This window comes from Urocitellus parryii, chromosome 4 (assembly GCF_045843805.1).
Source record: "Urocitellus parryii isolate mUroPar1 chromosome 4, mUroPar1.hap1, whole genome shotgun sequence".
Taxonomy (NCBI): Eukaryota; Metazoa; Chordata; class Mammalia; order Rodentia; family Sciuridae; genus Urocitellus; species Urocitellus parryii.
In genome coordinates this window covers 148,661,062-148,677,832 of record NC_135534.1, presented here as the reverse complement: position 1 = coordinate 148,677,832, position 16,771 = coordinate 148,661,062, and the positions used below count along the sequence as shown (strand labels likewise).

General features: G+C 35.5%; 1 pseudogene; it reads left to right on the top strand.

Annotated features, from left to right (window-relative positions):
- The first annotated feature begins 1,529 nt into the window (after nt 1–1,529).
- LOC113184664 (stathmin pseudogene) lies at nt 1,530–2,015 on the top strand (annotated as a pseudogene).
- Nucleotides 2,016–16,771: the final 14,756 nt, after the last annotated feature.

Here is a 16,771-nt window from a genome sequence, read left to right as displayed (position 1 = left end):
CTACTATATTCCAAAAATCTACTCCCTGCTGGTATCACTTGGCCCATTACCACTTGGAGATAATTTACTGACAAAGATAAATAATTAAACATCATTGTCTTCCAATGTTATTGGTTTGAGAACAGAGAACATGCGTAACTCTATAGGTTAACTCCCAGTCTGCTTTCCTAGAACCTTCTCCCTTGTCTTCAGCTCTTGAGCTCACAAGCATTGAATATGATTTCTCAGTATCTCTTGCTCGCAGCAGTGTCCATGTGACACAGTTCTGGCTAATACAACATTAACACAACTTCAGAGTCTTTTTATTTCCTTCTGAGCCATTACTAAGCATTCCTATTTCCCGTCCTTACCTACCTGAAACAGACACTGAGAAAGGGAGATGAAACAACTCTCTTGGCACCAAAAGGTGCAGAGTATCAAGAAGGAGCCTTATATGCTAAGCATGGCTGACTTGTAAAGGCAGGAGGATCCTGCCTGCATCATACAGAGCTAACCAGTGTTGGATGCTTATTCCACAGGCATTGTTTAAACCATTGTTTTAGTGTGTTCTGTTATTCACAGAGAACAACATCCAACCTGATACATGTATATGAACAATAATTTTTATGTAGGAATTGTATTGGGCTAATATGATCAGTTTCTCATGGCATTTAGGTACAATTTAATAGCACAAGCCCTGGATGTATTAAGAATGCTAACTGGTTGAGTATTGGTAGTGATACTGCCAATTACCAGTGATGAGTTATGCTTCCTCACATGTTGAAATTTAACATTAGAGAAACATGCTAAGGCAAGCATATAAAGCAGGGTTTATTTAAAAAGGGGTAGCATAGACTTCTCTCAGGAGGGAGAAGGGGGCCATAGCTGGTATCCTGGTATCCCAAGAAGTGAGTGCATTGTGCCTTTTTTATGTTGTATGCTTCTTTGTTCTTCTTCCCCTTATCTCTTTCTTTCCTAGGACCAGGAGATGCTCAGGTGGGATGGAGAAAAGTTAAGAAGCAGATGGGCTGTAGGAACCAAGGTGGAGTGACATGGGAAAGAAGGGAGAATAATTAACAACTCCCTGTAGAGAGGGACAAGCCCTGGGACAGTTTTCCTTAGAGACAGTTTGGAACAGGGGCAGGTTATCTTGATAAGGGTGGAGGAAGGGCTCTGAAGGAATTAGCATTGCAATCCCTCCAGTCTCTGGATCTGACCCTTGCCTATCTGCCTGTCTGATTGTGGCTTCAGTAGTAGATGGCTAACCACAGATTGTCTTTTGCTGTTTTACAAGTGGTTAATGGATAAGAACTGTCCAGTTCAGTGCAGCCTCCACTTGCTTTATATTGCCACCCTATTGCCATGGTCACAAATGAGTTACCATTTGTCATCTGACTTGAACTTATTATTCAAGTAGTGGAACATATTTTTTATACATAAGAACCTAACCAAAGTGTGGAGAGTGTGTCCAGATGGCTTGGACTGAACTGGGCTTTCCTTACCCGTGGATTGTGTAGAACACACTGCCAGGCTCTTGTCTTGTATCCACCATGGCTTCTTCTGATCTCCAGGTGAAAGAACTGGAGAAGCATGCCTCAGGCCAGGCATTTGAGCTGATTATCAGTCCTCAGTCAAAAGAATACTTCCCAGATTTCCCCCTTTCCCCTCCAAAGAACAAGTATCTTTTATCTGGAGGAAATTCAGAAGAAATTAGAAGCTGAAGAAGAAAGATGCAAGTCCCATGAAACTGAGGTCTTGAAGTAACTTACTGAGAAATTACAGCATGAGAAAGAAATGCTTCAGAAAGCAACAGAAGAAAATAACCACTTCATTAAAATGGAAGAAAAATGGACTCACAAAACAGAAGCTAACAAAGATAACCAAGAGGCAGAAGTGGCTGCCAAGCTAGAGCATTTCAACAGAAGGATAAGCACATTGAAGAAGTGCAGAAGAGCAAAGAATCCAAAGACCCTGCTGATGAGGCTGAAGCTGACCAATTTGTCCTGAGAACTGACTTTCTCCCTTCTCCTTCCTAAGTAGCCAAAGAGAGTACTGATCAGTGTCATTTTATTTATTTTTTCCTCTTGACAAATATTATAGAAGCTGGTGTAGGACTGTATAGGTAGATCCAGACAGTAAGATGTTGTTTATGGAATATAGGGAAGAAATTAAAAGTGTTTTAATCTCTTTCTAAAGTGTTGGTCTCTTGAATGTAGCTATTTTATTGCTTCATCTTTTCTACTTCAGTGCACTGGGACTGCTTGGTCAATGGCTAATACTCTATTGGCTCTGTGAAAACATGTTTGTGAAGAGTATTTAGTGGCTTCTTTCGAAGTGTTAGATGCTCAATATCTGTTCACTTTTCAATCCCAATTCTTTCCCAATCTTACTAGATGCTACTATACTTGGATGGTTAATAAGACTGCTCAGTACTTTTGGTTAAAAAAATGGAGAAAAGAGATTGAAGAGACCATATTAAATGAAAAATGGCCAGATCATCAGAAGCAGCAAATACACACTGATTCCAGGAACATTGCCTCCATGGATTTGGTGGATGACCAGATGTGGGACATGGACCAGGACAGGTTGATGAGCAGACTCCTGAATCTGGGTGTGAGCACATTGTGCTCTCTGGTATGTAGGTTTCCTGTGCAGTGTCCTCATTCATGTAGGTGAAAAGCTCCATTTTGGACAGTGCTCTTTGTGGTTTTTCCATGGTGGCTCATGGTCTCCAAGGTTTTATAGACATTTATGAAGCTGGGCAAAGTGGCTTTGGTGAGGATTTAATAAATACTAGAGGTTTTGTTATAATCAGTTATGAAATATAAAAGCTTCTGTTTTAATCCCTTTAAATTCTGATTACAGATGTTTGAAGGAAGATATTACCTTGCCATATAAATGCTGCCTAAGTTGTGTGTATGGTCAATTGAAAAAAATAACCAAACACTAAGATGACAGCTGTTAATTACTTTTCTAACAAGTTTTTATACCATTCTACAATTGTTTTGCTCACAGGAATGGTTTGTAAACTCCAAATCATTAAACATAAAGTGAATTCCCTTACTAAGTTAGATCTGTAATATACAGGACACTGAGTTGTTTATCCTCTTATTATATGCCTATTCATTTTTCTCCTTTAAAAATCATTTGCTGCTTTTTTATTCAGTTTTGTCTTTCAAACTTTTACCTGAGAGTATAACCTCAGTTTTTAAGACACAAAATTGTTTCAAAATTAAGAAATTAAAAGTTTTGTGGTTTGAGGCGTGTCTAATCTAAGGATTAATGCCAATAAAGGCATTTTGGTCTATTTTATGTGACCCCTGTTAGGCCTGCAACAAATTGAGCTACGAATGGATAAAGTGATGAAGATTGAAAGAAATTTTTAATTAATGGCACTATTTTAATTAATGGCACAATAATGTAATCATAATGTTAAAAGAGACAAAAAGACTTTTTAATATAAGAAGTATTATTAACAGAAACTACAATAATTCAAAGAATTTTGTCTTTCACATCAAATGAAAAATCAAATTTTAATATTCATTTCTCATATTCTAAATAATCATACAGCTACAAGGAGGAATCAGTAAAATGTCATAAAGAATGCATGTGAACAACAGATGATGTATGCACAGATAGCTTCATCTCAATAATATATAACCAAAATTCTTCTGGTACAATTTTTTCTGCAACAGTTTCTTATCATGTCCAAATTATGCAATGAACCTTTTAGGAATTAAAGTTTCCAACATACGTATTCTGATTCTGGAGGGCTATTGTCTTCTGCTTCCCCTTGTCTATTGTGAAAGAAATACTTCAACTCTTCAGGATTGAATCCTCTATTACAGGTTCATGTTGCTGTAGGTCTAATGATGACGGCTTCCTCTCACAAGGTGTTGTTGCCCTCAGCTGCTGTGGCATCATATTGAAGGCATATGCATCTTTGTTGAGGGAGGATGGATTGATAACTATTAAGTTAAAAAATGTTTTGGGGGAAAATATTGATGTCAGGAAGCAGCAGAAAAACTGTAAACATAAGAATAGACAAAAAGGAAGGCATTTATTTCCTCAATATAATTAAACATTAAAACAGAAGTAGCAAGTATCCTGATATCTAAGCAATCTAGTTTCCTTGTAATTGGGCAGATAAAAGTACTATAATCTTGCCAAGGTTCTGCTCTACTCCACCTTGGCCCTCTGTCACCTCTCTTCCTTATCATTCCTTCTTTGCTTTTATCATGATAGTTTTCACTCTTTGACATTGATCTCTCATCTTTCTGATATCATGTTGGTCATTGAAATCATTAATTTTGACGCAGATAGATTTTTTTGGGGGAGGATTACTAGGGATTCAAAACAGGAGTGCTTGACAACTGAGTCACATACCCAGCCCTTCTTATGCTTTTATTTTGAGCCTGGGTCTAATTTGCTGGTCTGGTTTTGAACCGGTGATCCTCCTACCTCAGCCTTCTAAGCCACTGGGACCCTAGGCATGTGCCATTATGCCCTGCTTGATTTTTTTTTGTGAATAATTTTCCTTAATTGTTAAGAAAATTCTGAAATACAGTAACCCTTTAAAAGGCTTGTAGTAACATTAATTTATCAAATATTTCATAGTGGCAACTGACTGCTTCCAAATAAAGTTTAAAAGGAAGGATTTCCAACAGCTCTGATGAAATCAGCTTAATATATGTCTGTGACTTCCCTTACACATCTCATTGGAAATTGCTTTTCTCCAGATTATTTAATCCAAGACAAAAGACTTTGATATTAAAGAGACAAATGGATTAAAAGAATGCTACCTAACAAAAAGCAAAAGCAATACAATCTAGTCTTCCCTGGTTTCAATAAGTTAATTCATAGAGTATTCATAGATAGTCTTTTATTTCTTTTATACAAGAATTATGTAAGGAAGGCATAAAATCAATCTCTGACAAACAATGTAGAAAATTACATAACTTTATAATCATACTTTATATCCGATAAAGAGAAATAAACGTATTTATTTTGCACAATGATTCTGAATGAGGATCACCTGTGTACAACATATGCAAATAACTTATAAAACTTACTGGTGGCTTGTTATAATTTTCATACACCATACCAAATGGAAAAAACTTAATTATTTATATTTGAGCTTACAGAATTTAATAAAACCCATTACACTGATTATCCTATGCTTCTGTGAGTTTCCATGGCTTCTTTAATTTGGTTTCCAAACCATCGTTCTAAGTACTTTAGAACTAAGAAACATATTTTAATGAATCAATCCACATTTGAACTGCATTCATGTCTGAGATCTTGCTTTAAAAAAAAAAAGCTCCATTATACTTTCTAAAACTTGAAAGCAGCAATAAGGTCTTCAGCTATCATAAACTAAGTGGCAAGCTTACCTGGTCCCTAGTGTCCTTCAGTTTTTCCTTTATTCATCTAGTCACTTGTTTCTCTTCCATCGCCTCTGTCACAGTAGAACTACAAGATTCAATCCCAAAAGATGGGGAAGCCAGGTTCCTTTTACAAGTTGCATTAAAAGGGGGTGGAGGTATTCTTCATGGCACAGGCCACTGCCAGATTTTTTTTCATAAGGAGGATGGTCACTAAATCTAAGATGTTTCCTGTCTCACTTTTCAGTACCTGGACAGACATCTCAGTGTGCTACCATGTGCTTTTGGCACATAAACAAGCTTAACAACTAGCTCATCAGCTCACATTTTGCCCCCTTTCCTTTCAATCAGAGATGCTGCATCTAGGGACCAGGTACCATCATGCCTGCCATCTGGCCTGTTCAGCTTTTCCTCTGGGGTCCAGGAGTGCGCCTATCTTTCTTCTGTGGCTTCCCCATTTCTCCTCACCATTGACCTGGCAGCCAAGTGGGAAGAACACCATGTGTCTCCTGGATGAGTTGTTTTTTGTTTTGTTTTGTTTTGTTTTTTGTGCTTCCCACATTTCCTTTCCCCCTGGCAAGATTCCCAGTGAGGTTTTCAATAAAAGTAAGTTACAAAGGAAAGGTTCAAGCTTTGGGCAAAAAACACCTGGAGTCAAAGCTGAGCTCTGGTAGCCAATGTGATATCCAACCCAGCTGTGCAGACCCCATTCCACTAGGTTGGCATCCCCAGAGCAACCAATGGGAAGTGCCAAAAGGCTCTGGGGAAACAAGCTCTTACTGCAGATCTCAGACTCTGCTGTCCCATTGACATTTCTATAGCCGCTTTGCAGCAAGCTTGCAGCTTTTCTTGGAATAATCTGTGATCACAAAACCGAATAACCTTCTCCCATCATTCTGATGCACCTTAGTGGGCGATGGGTTCAGCAGCAGCCAAACTCCTTGGAGGTGGATCAAGAACAGGTGAGATATCTGGGACTTTTCTCTCCTTTAGGGGCAGCTTTTCTCTGAAGACTGCAGCAGATCTCAACTAAAGATCTGAGCCTGTGTGGCTTCCTTGGCTTCAGCCTGATTTTCCTACTTGGCTCAACTAGGCTTTTATATTCTTGGGCTCTAGCTCAGCTCTTGAGCCAATGGTCCCAGCTCCACCCTTTCCCCACCCACCTCCATGGAATTTACTCAGTTCTTGTTCACTCTCCCCATCTTTCCTCCACTACTCCATCCTTTTTCCCTGGGCCTTTTTACAATTGAACTTTTCTTTTCTTACCCTCAAAGTATTTTGCATACTAATGTTATTCTGTATTCACAGACTTTCCTTCATTGTGGAGCAAGGAAAGGCCATTGCACTAATTACATTGCCAAAAATAACACTGAAATCACCTATCTTCTTACAAACCAAAGTTTTCCAACATGAACATTTGTAAAGTTACCTTCTTGCCTAAACACGATTATAGTTAGATTTAATCATGTAGTGTCTGGCATAACAATTCATAAAATCCATAATGCATGAATGGATAAATTGTTGACAGAAGGGAAAAGTGGATGACTTTCACTGTGAAACCTGGTTAAAACACACCATTATAGGCTTGTACAATAATGCCTTAAATTTATCACATACTTTCTCCATTTCACTTGCCTTCTTGTCTGGGAGATGGTTTGATTGTAACCACCTACCCAAATATTGTAATGTGATATTATATTCTGTATCCTAATGGTAGGTAGGTAGGGAGAGAGAGAGAGAGAGAGAGAGAGAGAGAGAGAGAGAGAGAGAGAGAGAAGCAAAACAAAAAAGGAAAGAGAAAGCAGTGGCATTCCACATCACTGAAAAACTATTGTGGTAACATGTTACATCACCAAAATTATATAGTTGTATATTTTTAATTGTAGACTATGTTTGCTGTATTAAATCAGAGGTAATTTTGACACCTCTTATCTTTTAAAAACTTCAACAAAATTTCAGGTAATGTGCTCATTAACCAACAGGGAACTTTCAACTGCAATTAGGTTGATTTTTTCCAATAATTTGTTTGCTCACATTCCTACTTAGATTAACTCACTTATAGATATGGACTAAAATAATTCTAATTTCTAGTGTTTCAACACAGCCCAGTCAGCATTGCTGAAATGCTAAACACTGTATAATTACTCAATACATACCTGATGAAAACGTGGAACAGTTAGAGGCATTGCTTTTTTAAAATAGTGTTGCATTAAGACAAGCATTTTGGTAGAGGATTCTCAAAATTGAGGGTTAAAAGTATTTGGGGGGTTGGGATTGTGGCTCAGCAGTAGAGTGTTCACCTAGTACATGTGAGGCACTGGGTTCAATCCTCAGCACCACATAAAAGTAAACAAATAAAATAGAGTTCTAAAAAAAAGTATTTGGTGGGAAGAAGGGTTTAAGAGTCCCTGCAAAACTAATCCATTTGTAAGGCTGTCTTCCAAAGGAATTGCTTGTCGCTAAATATAAATTTCCAGGAATGTTTTAATTTTTATTTGCTTGGATACTTTCATACATTCCCCACACTGTCCAAAGTGGCCAGTTTCCCATTTTGTAGAGAGAAGAAATAAATTGAGAGTGGTCACATACTTTGTCCAGCATGTGTGTGGGATGTGGGTTTGCGACTGTTATAGTAACAGAAAAATGCAGGATTCTTAATCTTTTTAGGCACAAATAAAACACATTTCATGTCTTTATACAACAAAACAAACACACAAGCAGAAAACCTTTTTAAGAAGAAAAGGTAAATAATCTGTTCATGCAACTGGGAAGTGCTAGATACCAACCCATGTCAACTGGATTTGAAGGCCCCGGATCCTTGGCAACTCTGTTCCTTGAGTCCAGCTCCAGTTGGAGTTAAACATGAGTAGTGAAGCCTAATAGACACAGATCAATGTTTTTGAAAGAATGACTGAAGGTGAAAAACCTTTGACTCTTGAGGCTGTTAAGTGCTGGTCATGATTTCCCAAGATCTCTTGCAGGTATCAGGCTTCGTTTGTCACTGTTCTGTCCAACACAGTGTAAGCACAAATGTGGGGGTTCCTGGAAAATCTTTTGCTTTCTCTATTCAAGCACTAAGCCTTCTTGTTTCTCTTTTTTTCTTGCCTGAAAAGAAATTAATAAAGGGAACTGAAGCAGCTATCTTTATACTATGAGATAGGGAGAATCAGGAGAAAATTTTACATGGTAAGCTTGGGTGGCTGGAAAAGGGAGGGTTCTGTGGGCATTATTCAAAAGGTGAACAGAGTTAGATGTTCATCTTATCAGCTCTTATAAGTCTTGTTTGGAGTTTTCTGCTATTTACAGAAATAATCTATTCAAGGGGGTGGGGAGGGAGAGATTTATATTTTTTATTAACATATTAGTGGTTCCTTAACCCAATCATTGATTGGGTTATTTGTTTTTTTGGTGTTAACATTTTTTGTATATCCTAGAGATTAATGGATTATTGGAGGTGCATGTGGAGAAGATTTTCTCCCAACCTGTAGGCTCTCTCTCACATTATTTATTGTTTCCTTCACCGAGAAGAAGCTTTTAAATTTGAATCCATCCCATTTATTGATTCTTGATTTTACTTTTTACCCTTTAGGGGTCTGAACAGACACTTCACAGAAAAAGAAATACAATCAATCAATAAATATATGAAAAATTATTTAACGTCTCTGGCAATTAGAGAAATGCAAATCAAAACTACACTAAGATTTCATCTCACTCCAGTCAGAATGGTAATCATCAAGAATGCAGGCAACAATTAATGTTGGCCAGGATGTGGGGAAAAGGTGCATTCATACATTGCTTGTGGGGCTGCAAATTGGTAGAACCACTATGGAGATTCCTCAGAAAATGTGGAATGGAACCACCCACCATTTGACCCAGCTATCCTACTCCTCAGTTATATCCAAAGGACTTAAAATCAACATAGTATAGTAATGCCGCCATATCAATATTGATAACAGCTGAATTCACAATAGATTAATTATGGAACCAACTTAGGTGTCCTTCAATAGATGAGTGGATAGAATGCAAATGTGGCATATATATTCAATGGAATATTACTCAGGTATAAAGAAGAATGAAATAATGGCATTTGCCAGTAAATGGATGGAGTTGGAGAATATCATGCTAAGTGAAATAAGCCAATCCCCCCAAACCAAAGGCTGAATGTTTTCTCTAATATGTGGATGCTAATTTACAATGAGGGGGGCAAGGGCACTAGAGAAGAATAGAGTTACAATAGATTAGGTAGAAGGAAGTAAAGTTAGGGCAGGGAAGGGAATGTGGGGATAGGAAGTATAGTAGAATCAAACAGACGTTATTACTTTATGTGTGACTGCATGACAAATGTGATTCTATAATATGTACACACTCAGAACAATGAGAAATTATATCCCATCAATGTATTACATATCAAAGTGTATAAATGCATTCTACTGTTATGTATAAGTAATTAAAACAAAAAATTTTTTAAAAGTCAAAGAACACAAAATAGATATCCACTAATTGCAGTTACTTTTGCAAAATATACAAAAATAAGTAAACAAATGCAAAGGATCCAGAGCTTAGGATGGTTCTGTGCAAGTGAGAGATCCTCACCCTTAAACATAATATCTTCACAATAAACTCACCCCCAATGGACTTGCCCACTTATTTTTCTTTTAGTGATTTTTGATAAATGTTGCAAGTGAAGGAAGTAAGTGATATAAACTGTAGTTTTCAGTGCTAAAATGTGACCAGGAACCATATATTGTCAAACTCTGAACCCCAGCACAGTGATTTTTAACTATTTCAATACCAAGGATTTATAAATTCAAGCTTTTAGACAGATTTGGTGTAGCTAGTAAAGTATTGTGAAAGCTTGAATTTGAATTTCCTGTAGGTGAGACATCTCTTTTTGCTATAACCACCAGTCTTCATATTCTACTTCACCTGTCTACTCTCCACACTTATTTTGCCTTCCTCATCAGGGACAGCACTTGAGTTTGTAATCCTGCTTTAGAGTGAGGTAATTGGGAATAGGAAAATGAAGACCCCAGGTATAAGTCATATATTAACTTGGGTAAAAGAGGCAGTTGTCTCAGAAATTACACAACCTGACAGCTGGCTTCTCAAAAGACTATAAATAAGACAGTTACATTTTGATTTCTCCTCAGAAAGCTCTACCATATAAGGAAATCACAGGTAATCCCTAGAAAATTTCTGCCATTTTCCTATGTACATATATGAATTGCAGCACAATGCTCCACATCATGTGTAAGCACCAGACTGGGAACCTAATAAGAATAAGATGGACCCATGTTTGTATAAATATGTCAAAATATTCTCTATTTTCATCTAAACAAGAACAAATAAAATTTTTAAAAAACATATTAATCGGGTACAGTGTAATATGTCAACACATGCATATAGAGTGCACTGATCAAATCAGGATAATATTTGTTTCCCTCTCCATGTCCTTTCTTTATGTTTGGAGTCTTAGAACTGCTCTCTTCTAGATCCTCATAATAAATACAAGTGCAGTATTGTGAGCTATAGTCATTCCAGTGATATACAAGAGAACAGAATTTATTCCTTCAATCTAAATGTGTTTTGGTACTAGTTATCCAATGTTTCTTTATCCTTCCCCACCATCTTACAAGCATCTACGTGTCAGTAATCTGCATGTAAATAGACATATTTATTTTTAGCTTTCATATATGGGAGAAAACATGTGGTACTTGTCTTGCTATGTCTGACTTATTTCATTTAAAAAACTATCTTCCAGTCCCATCTAGTTTCCTACAAATTACAGGATTTTGTTCATCTTTATGGTGGAAAAATATTCCACTGTGTGTCCATTCATCAGTTAGTGGCCACATACGTTAGTGTTTTATCTTGGTTATTATAAATTGGGCCTCAGTCAACATTGGATTGGAAGTCTCTTTGGTATGCTGATCTCATTTCCTTTGGATTTTATTCTTTTTGGGTAGCTGCATCATATGGTAGATCCACTTCTAGTTATTTCAGGACCTCCATACTTTTCTGGATATAATTTACATCCTTTTCATCCTTTTCCCATCCTTGCCAGCATTTAATGTTTTGTCTTTTTCATCATTGCCATTCTGATGGAGGTGAAATGATATCTCATTGTAGTTTTTATTTCCATTTTCCTGATAGCTAATAATATTGGGCATTTTCATATAATTTGCTGGTCATTTGCATTTCTTCTTCTGATAAATACCTATCCAGATATGCCCATTTTTAAATGGATGATTTCTCTGGTACTGACTTTTTTTGAGTTATTTATCTCCTGGCTATTAATTCCTTGTCATATGAATACTTTGCAAAATATTTTTCCATACTATTACTTCTCTTTTAAATGTGCTAAGTATTTCCTTTACTGCATAGAGGCTTCTGAGTTTGTCATAATCACATTTGTTCATTTTTGTTTGTTTGTTTGTTCCCTGTGCTTAGAGGTCATATCCAAACTTCACCTCTTATACCAATGTTTTGAATTATTCCCTCTGTGGTTTTTCCCAGTAGTTTCGCAGTTTCAGGTCTAACTTTTAGGAATTGCTCCATCTTGAGTTGACTTTTGTAGAGGGTGAGAAAATGGTTAAATTTCAATCTTCTGCTTGTGCCATTTCCCCAACACCATTTATTGAGGAGACTGGCTTTTTTCCAATGTATGTTTTGGGCACTGTTGTCAAGAATCAGTTGTCCATAGATGTGTACCTTTATTTCTGGGCTATCTATTCTATTCTATTCAGTTGGTCTGTGTGTCTATTTTCATGCAAGTACCATGCTGTTTTGGTTATTATCATTCTGTAGTATGTCTTAAAATCAGATATTCCAATGCCTCCAGCTTTATTCTTTTTGTTCAATATTGCTTTGGCTATTTTTTGCTTCCATATGAATTTTAGGATTTTTTTTCTAGTTCTGTGAAGAATGTCATTGGCATTTTGATGGGGATTGCATTGAATTTTAAATCATTTTGTGATTTTTGAATTTTTGTCATTGTTGTTTTTTCTATTTTATCGATTTCAGCTTTGATTTTAATTATTTCCTGTCTTCTTCTGATTTTGATGTTGATTTGTTCTTTTTCTAGAGTTTTGAGATGTAATGTTATGTTTTTTTATTTAGTGACTTTCTCTTCTTTTAATGAATGAACTCAGTGCAATGAGCTTTCCTTTAAGAACTGCATCCATACTTTCCCAGAGATTTTGATATGCTGTGTCACTATCCTTTTTTCCTCCTAAGTATTTGTTATTTCATCCCTGATTTCTTCAGCTATCCATTTGTCATTCCATAGGGCATTATTTAGTCTTCAGGTGTTAGAGTAGCTTCTATTTTTTATTATAGTATTGATTTCTAATTTTATTCCATTATACAAGGTATTACCTCTATTTTTTGTATGTGCTATAAAATAATTCACTCATTGACAGATACAATAGTCTATATATGTCTGTTAAGTTTAAATTATTGATGGTGGGTTTTTTAATTCTTTATCTTCTTTATTTAGTTTTTGTTTGGAGGATCTATCCAGTGATGAGAGAGGTATGTTACTGTCACCGAGTATTATTGTCTTGTGGTCTATTCGATTCTTGAAATTGAAAAGTGTTTGTTTGATGTACAAAGATGCTCCATTGTTTGGGGCATAGATATTTAAGATTGTTGGTTCTTCTTGATGTATAATTCCCTTAAGCAGTATTTGTCCCTTCTGATTAATTTTGGCCTGAAGTTCACTTTATCTGATATAAGAATTGGAATTCCTGCTTATTTACAAGATCTATGTGAATGAAATTTTTTTTTTCACATTCTGCACAGACAGAAGGGGAAAGGTTGAGAAAAGACATGACTCACATGGACTGTGTAAACAAGCAGGGTATCCATCCTCATATCATAAAGTGAACTTCAAACCAAAGTTAGTGAAGAGGGATAAAGGACATTTCATACTGTTAAAGGGAATCATACATCAACAAGACATAAAAATCATAAATATTTATGCCCCAAACAATGGAGCATCTGCATATATCAAACAAACCCTTCTCAATTTCAAGAATCAAATAGATTACAATACATAATGCCAGGTGACATTAGCACACCTCTGTCATCATTGGATAGATCTTCCAAACAAAAACTAAACAAATAAACTATAGAACTAAACAATACAATTAATTACTTAGACTTAAATATATTTAGAGTATATAGAGTATTTTATCCATCAGTGTGAGAATGTACCTTCTCAGCAGCACACGGACACTTCTGTAAAATAGACCATACGTTATGCCCAAAAGCAATTCTTAGTCTGGTATATGATTTTCAGATAATTTATTCCATTTGGGGATTTGAAATTTCCCTCTCTTGACAGTGTGTATTTTGATGCCCCCAAAGAATTTCATTGTGATGTAGTAAAATTTATCTATCTTTTCTGTCTCCTGGGATTACTGGTGCCTTATCGAATAAGTCATTACCAAATTCAAACAGAAAGTTTTCCCCCTGTTTTTCTTTATAAATTTCCACTAAAGTTTCATAGTTTTAGTGGTTACACTTAGAAACAGATAAAGTTTAAGTTTTCCTGTTCTTGGCTGGCTCTAGCAGCAGGTTTTGTAACTGAACTTTTATTCCAGTATTCTGAGATTCACTTTATCCTCCTGTCTCTCCAATTTGAGGGAGCTGACCTATTTCTCTGATGAATCTAAAGATTTGATGGTTTTTCAAGTACTCAGTTCTTATTTTTTTTGTGAGAATTGGAAAGGCAACTTGGAAGCTCCTTACATGTCTTCACAGAAGGGTGAGCCTCTATCTGGCACAACCAGCCACTGTTGCGCCAAAGAAGCATATAACCATTTGTAAACATGTGTCCTTTCTCTGTGAAATGGAAAAATGGCCACTTGATTAGATAGTGTGAAGACACTTTTAAGACGGTATATGCAAAGTGTCTGATGCAAATGAGTGCTCGAGGAATATGCATTCTTTCCCCCTTTTTTCACTCTATGTTATAGTCTGCTTAAATGTGCTCCAGGATCTATTTGGCCTTCATGCATCAAGAGTCAAAGTATAGGATATATGTCTAAATAGAATCTGTATCTATTGAGGTGAAACCTATCTCACTTTTATCTTCTATGAGAATTCTAGTGTATATGAAATATATCAGAAATTATTGCCTGAACTAATAATTTTTGTTACTTTGTTTAATTATTTCTTATATAAGCTATGTTGATATAAAATGATTTACTTATCCAATGCAAACAATAATAATACATAAAAATGTTACTTAAATCTTCTCTCCTATTTTTGGTCAAGTTAAGTGATTGACTATTTTGTTTATCTTTTTCAAAAATCAGCTGTTTGTTTCATTGATCTGTTGTTTTTAGCCTCCATTTCACTTATTTCTTCTCTGATCTTTTTTTTCCTTCTACTAATTTTGAATGTAGTCCATTCTTACTTTTCTAGTTGCATGAAATACAAATAGGAAAAAGTGGTTTATTTGAGAGTGTTCTACTTTTGATGTGGGCAGTGATTGCTATAAATTTCTTTCTTAGTACTTCTTTTGCTGTATCCCATAGGTTTTGGCATATTGTGTCTCCATTTTCATTTTTTTTGAGAAATTATAAAATGTTTTTTTCCTCTACTTTTTGGTTATTTGCAAATAAATTATGTGCTTGTATACGTTCCCAAAATGTTCTTGTTATTGGTTTCTGGTTTTGTTGCATTGTGATCAGAAAAGTTGCTCTGTACAATTTCAGTTTTCTTAAAGTTGTTAAGACTTATTTTGTGTCACATCATATGATCAACCCTGGAGAATGTTCCATTTATCAAAGGAATGCTATTGTTGAATGGAATGTTCTGTAGATGTCTGTGTAGTCTATTTTCTCCAGGGTACAATTGAAACTGTTATTGCTTTATTGATTTTCTGTCTGAATGATCTGTCCATTGCCGAAAGTGCAGTGTTACATTCTCTAGCTATTTATTGGATTGCTCTCTCCCATTAGGCTAGAAATCTTTCTTTTATATCCAGGTGTTCTTGAATATTAGAGGCATGTTTATAATTGTTATATCCTCTTGCTGAATTGAACCCTTTGTCATTACATAATGACCTTCCCTTTCTATTTTTATTGCCTTTGTTTTAAAGCTTATTTTACCTTATATAAGTATGATCACTCCTACTTTCTTTTTTTTTTCACTCCTACTTTCTTTAGGTTTCATTTGCATGGACTATTATTCCATCTCTTCACTTTCAGTCTGTATGTGTCCTAGAAGTGAAGCACGTTTACTGTAAGCACTGCAGAGTCAAATCTTGTTATTTTATCCATTCAGTCAAGGTATGTCTTTTAATTGGAGAATTTAATCTATTTCCATCTATTTAATTCAGGGTAATAAATTATAGGTAAAATCTTACTATATCTATTATATAACTTGTTTTCTAATTTTGTGGTAGCTTTGTGATTTCTTTCTTTCATTCTCCCCTTGCAACATTCCTTGATGGTTAAACAGATTACTCTAGTACTGTTTTATGTTCCTTCTTTATTAATTTAGAATTCTCTATTAAATATTTTTGTGCTTTTGTTTATCATGAGATTTACAAAAGCATATTTTGTTTGTAATTAGCTGTTTTGAGATAATGGTAACATGACAGTAAATATAAGAATGGAAACAAAATGAAGGATAAAAGAAAATACAGGAGAAAAAGACTTCCCATTTGCATTCCATTATTTGCCCATTTTGAATTTTTAACATTGTATCTTACATTTCTCTACAATGTTTATAGACTACAATATTAAAGTAATTATTAATTTTATTTTTATTGTTTGGTCTTCTTATTAAAGGTATGAGCAATTTATGCACGAAACTTAAGATATCAAACTATTCTAACTTTCTATGATCACTCTTAGCAGTGAGTTTTATAAATTTTTATGTTTTCTTACTCTTAACATAATTTTCTTTCCACTTGAAGAACTTACTTTAGCCTTTCTTGTTGAACAGGTCCGAACAAGGCATATTTTATCAGCTTTTGTTTGTTTGAGAATGTATAAAGGACAACTTTTCAGGATACAATTTATTTTTTAGTTGACAGATATTCTCCTTCACTTCTATGAAAATTTTAAGGCTATGAAGATGAAAGATTAGAGGAAGGCTGCATTACTAGTCTCTCCCTGGCTTGGTATTCAAGCATTGCAAATACTGTTTCACGGTAAAGTGAGTGAAAGAGGGATTTCATAAAATTCAATTTTGGATGGAACGTCTTAGAGACCCAAAAATTCAGATGAATTGAACAGAGAAAAAAAAGTACATTAAATCCAAGCTGCTGGTGGTAGCAGCATGGCAGCAGAATCAGCAATACATCTAGTCTGAGTCACAGGAGAGAGAGAGAGAGAGAGAGAGAGAGAGAGAGAGAGAGAGAGAGAATGAGAATATAGAAAAGAAACATA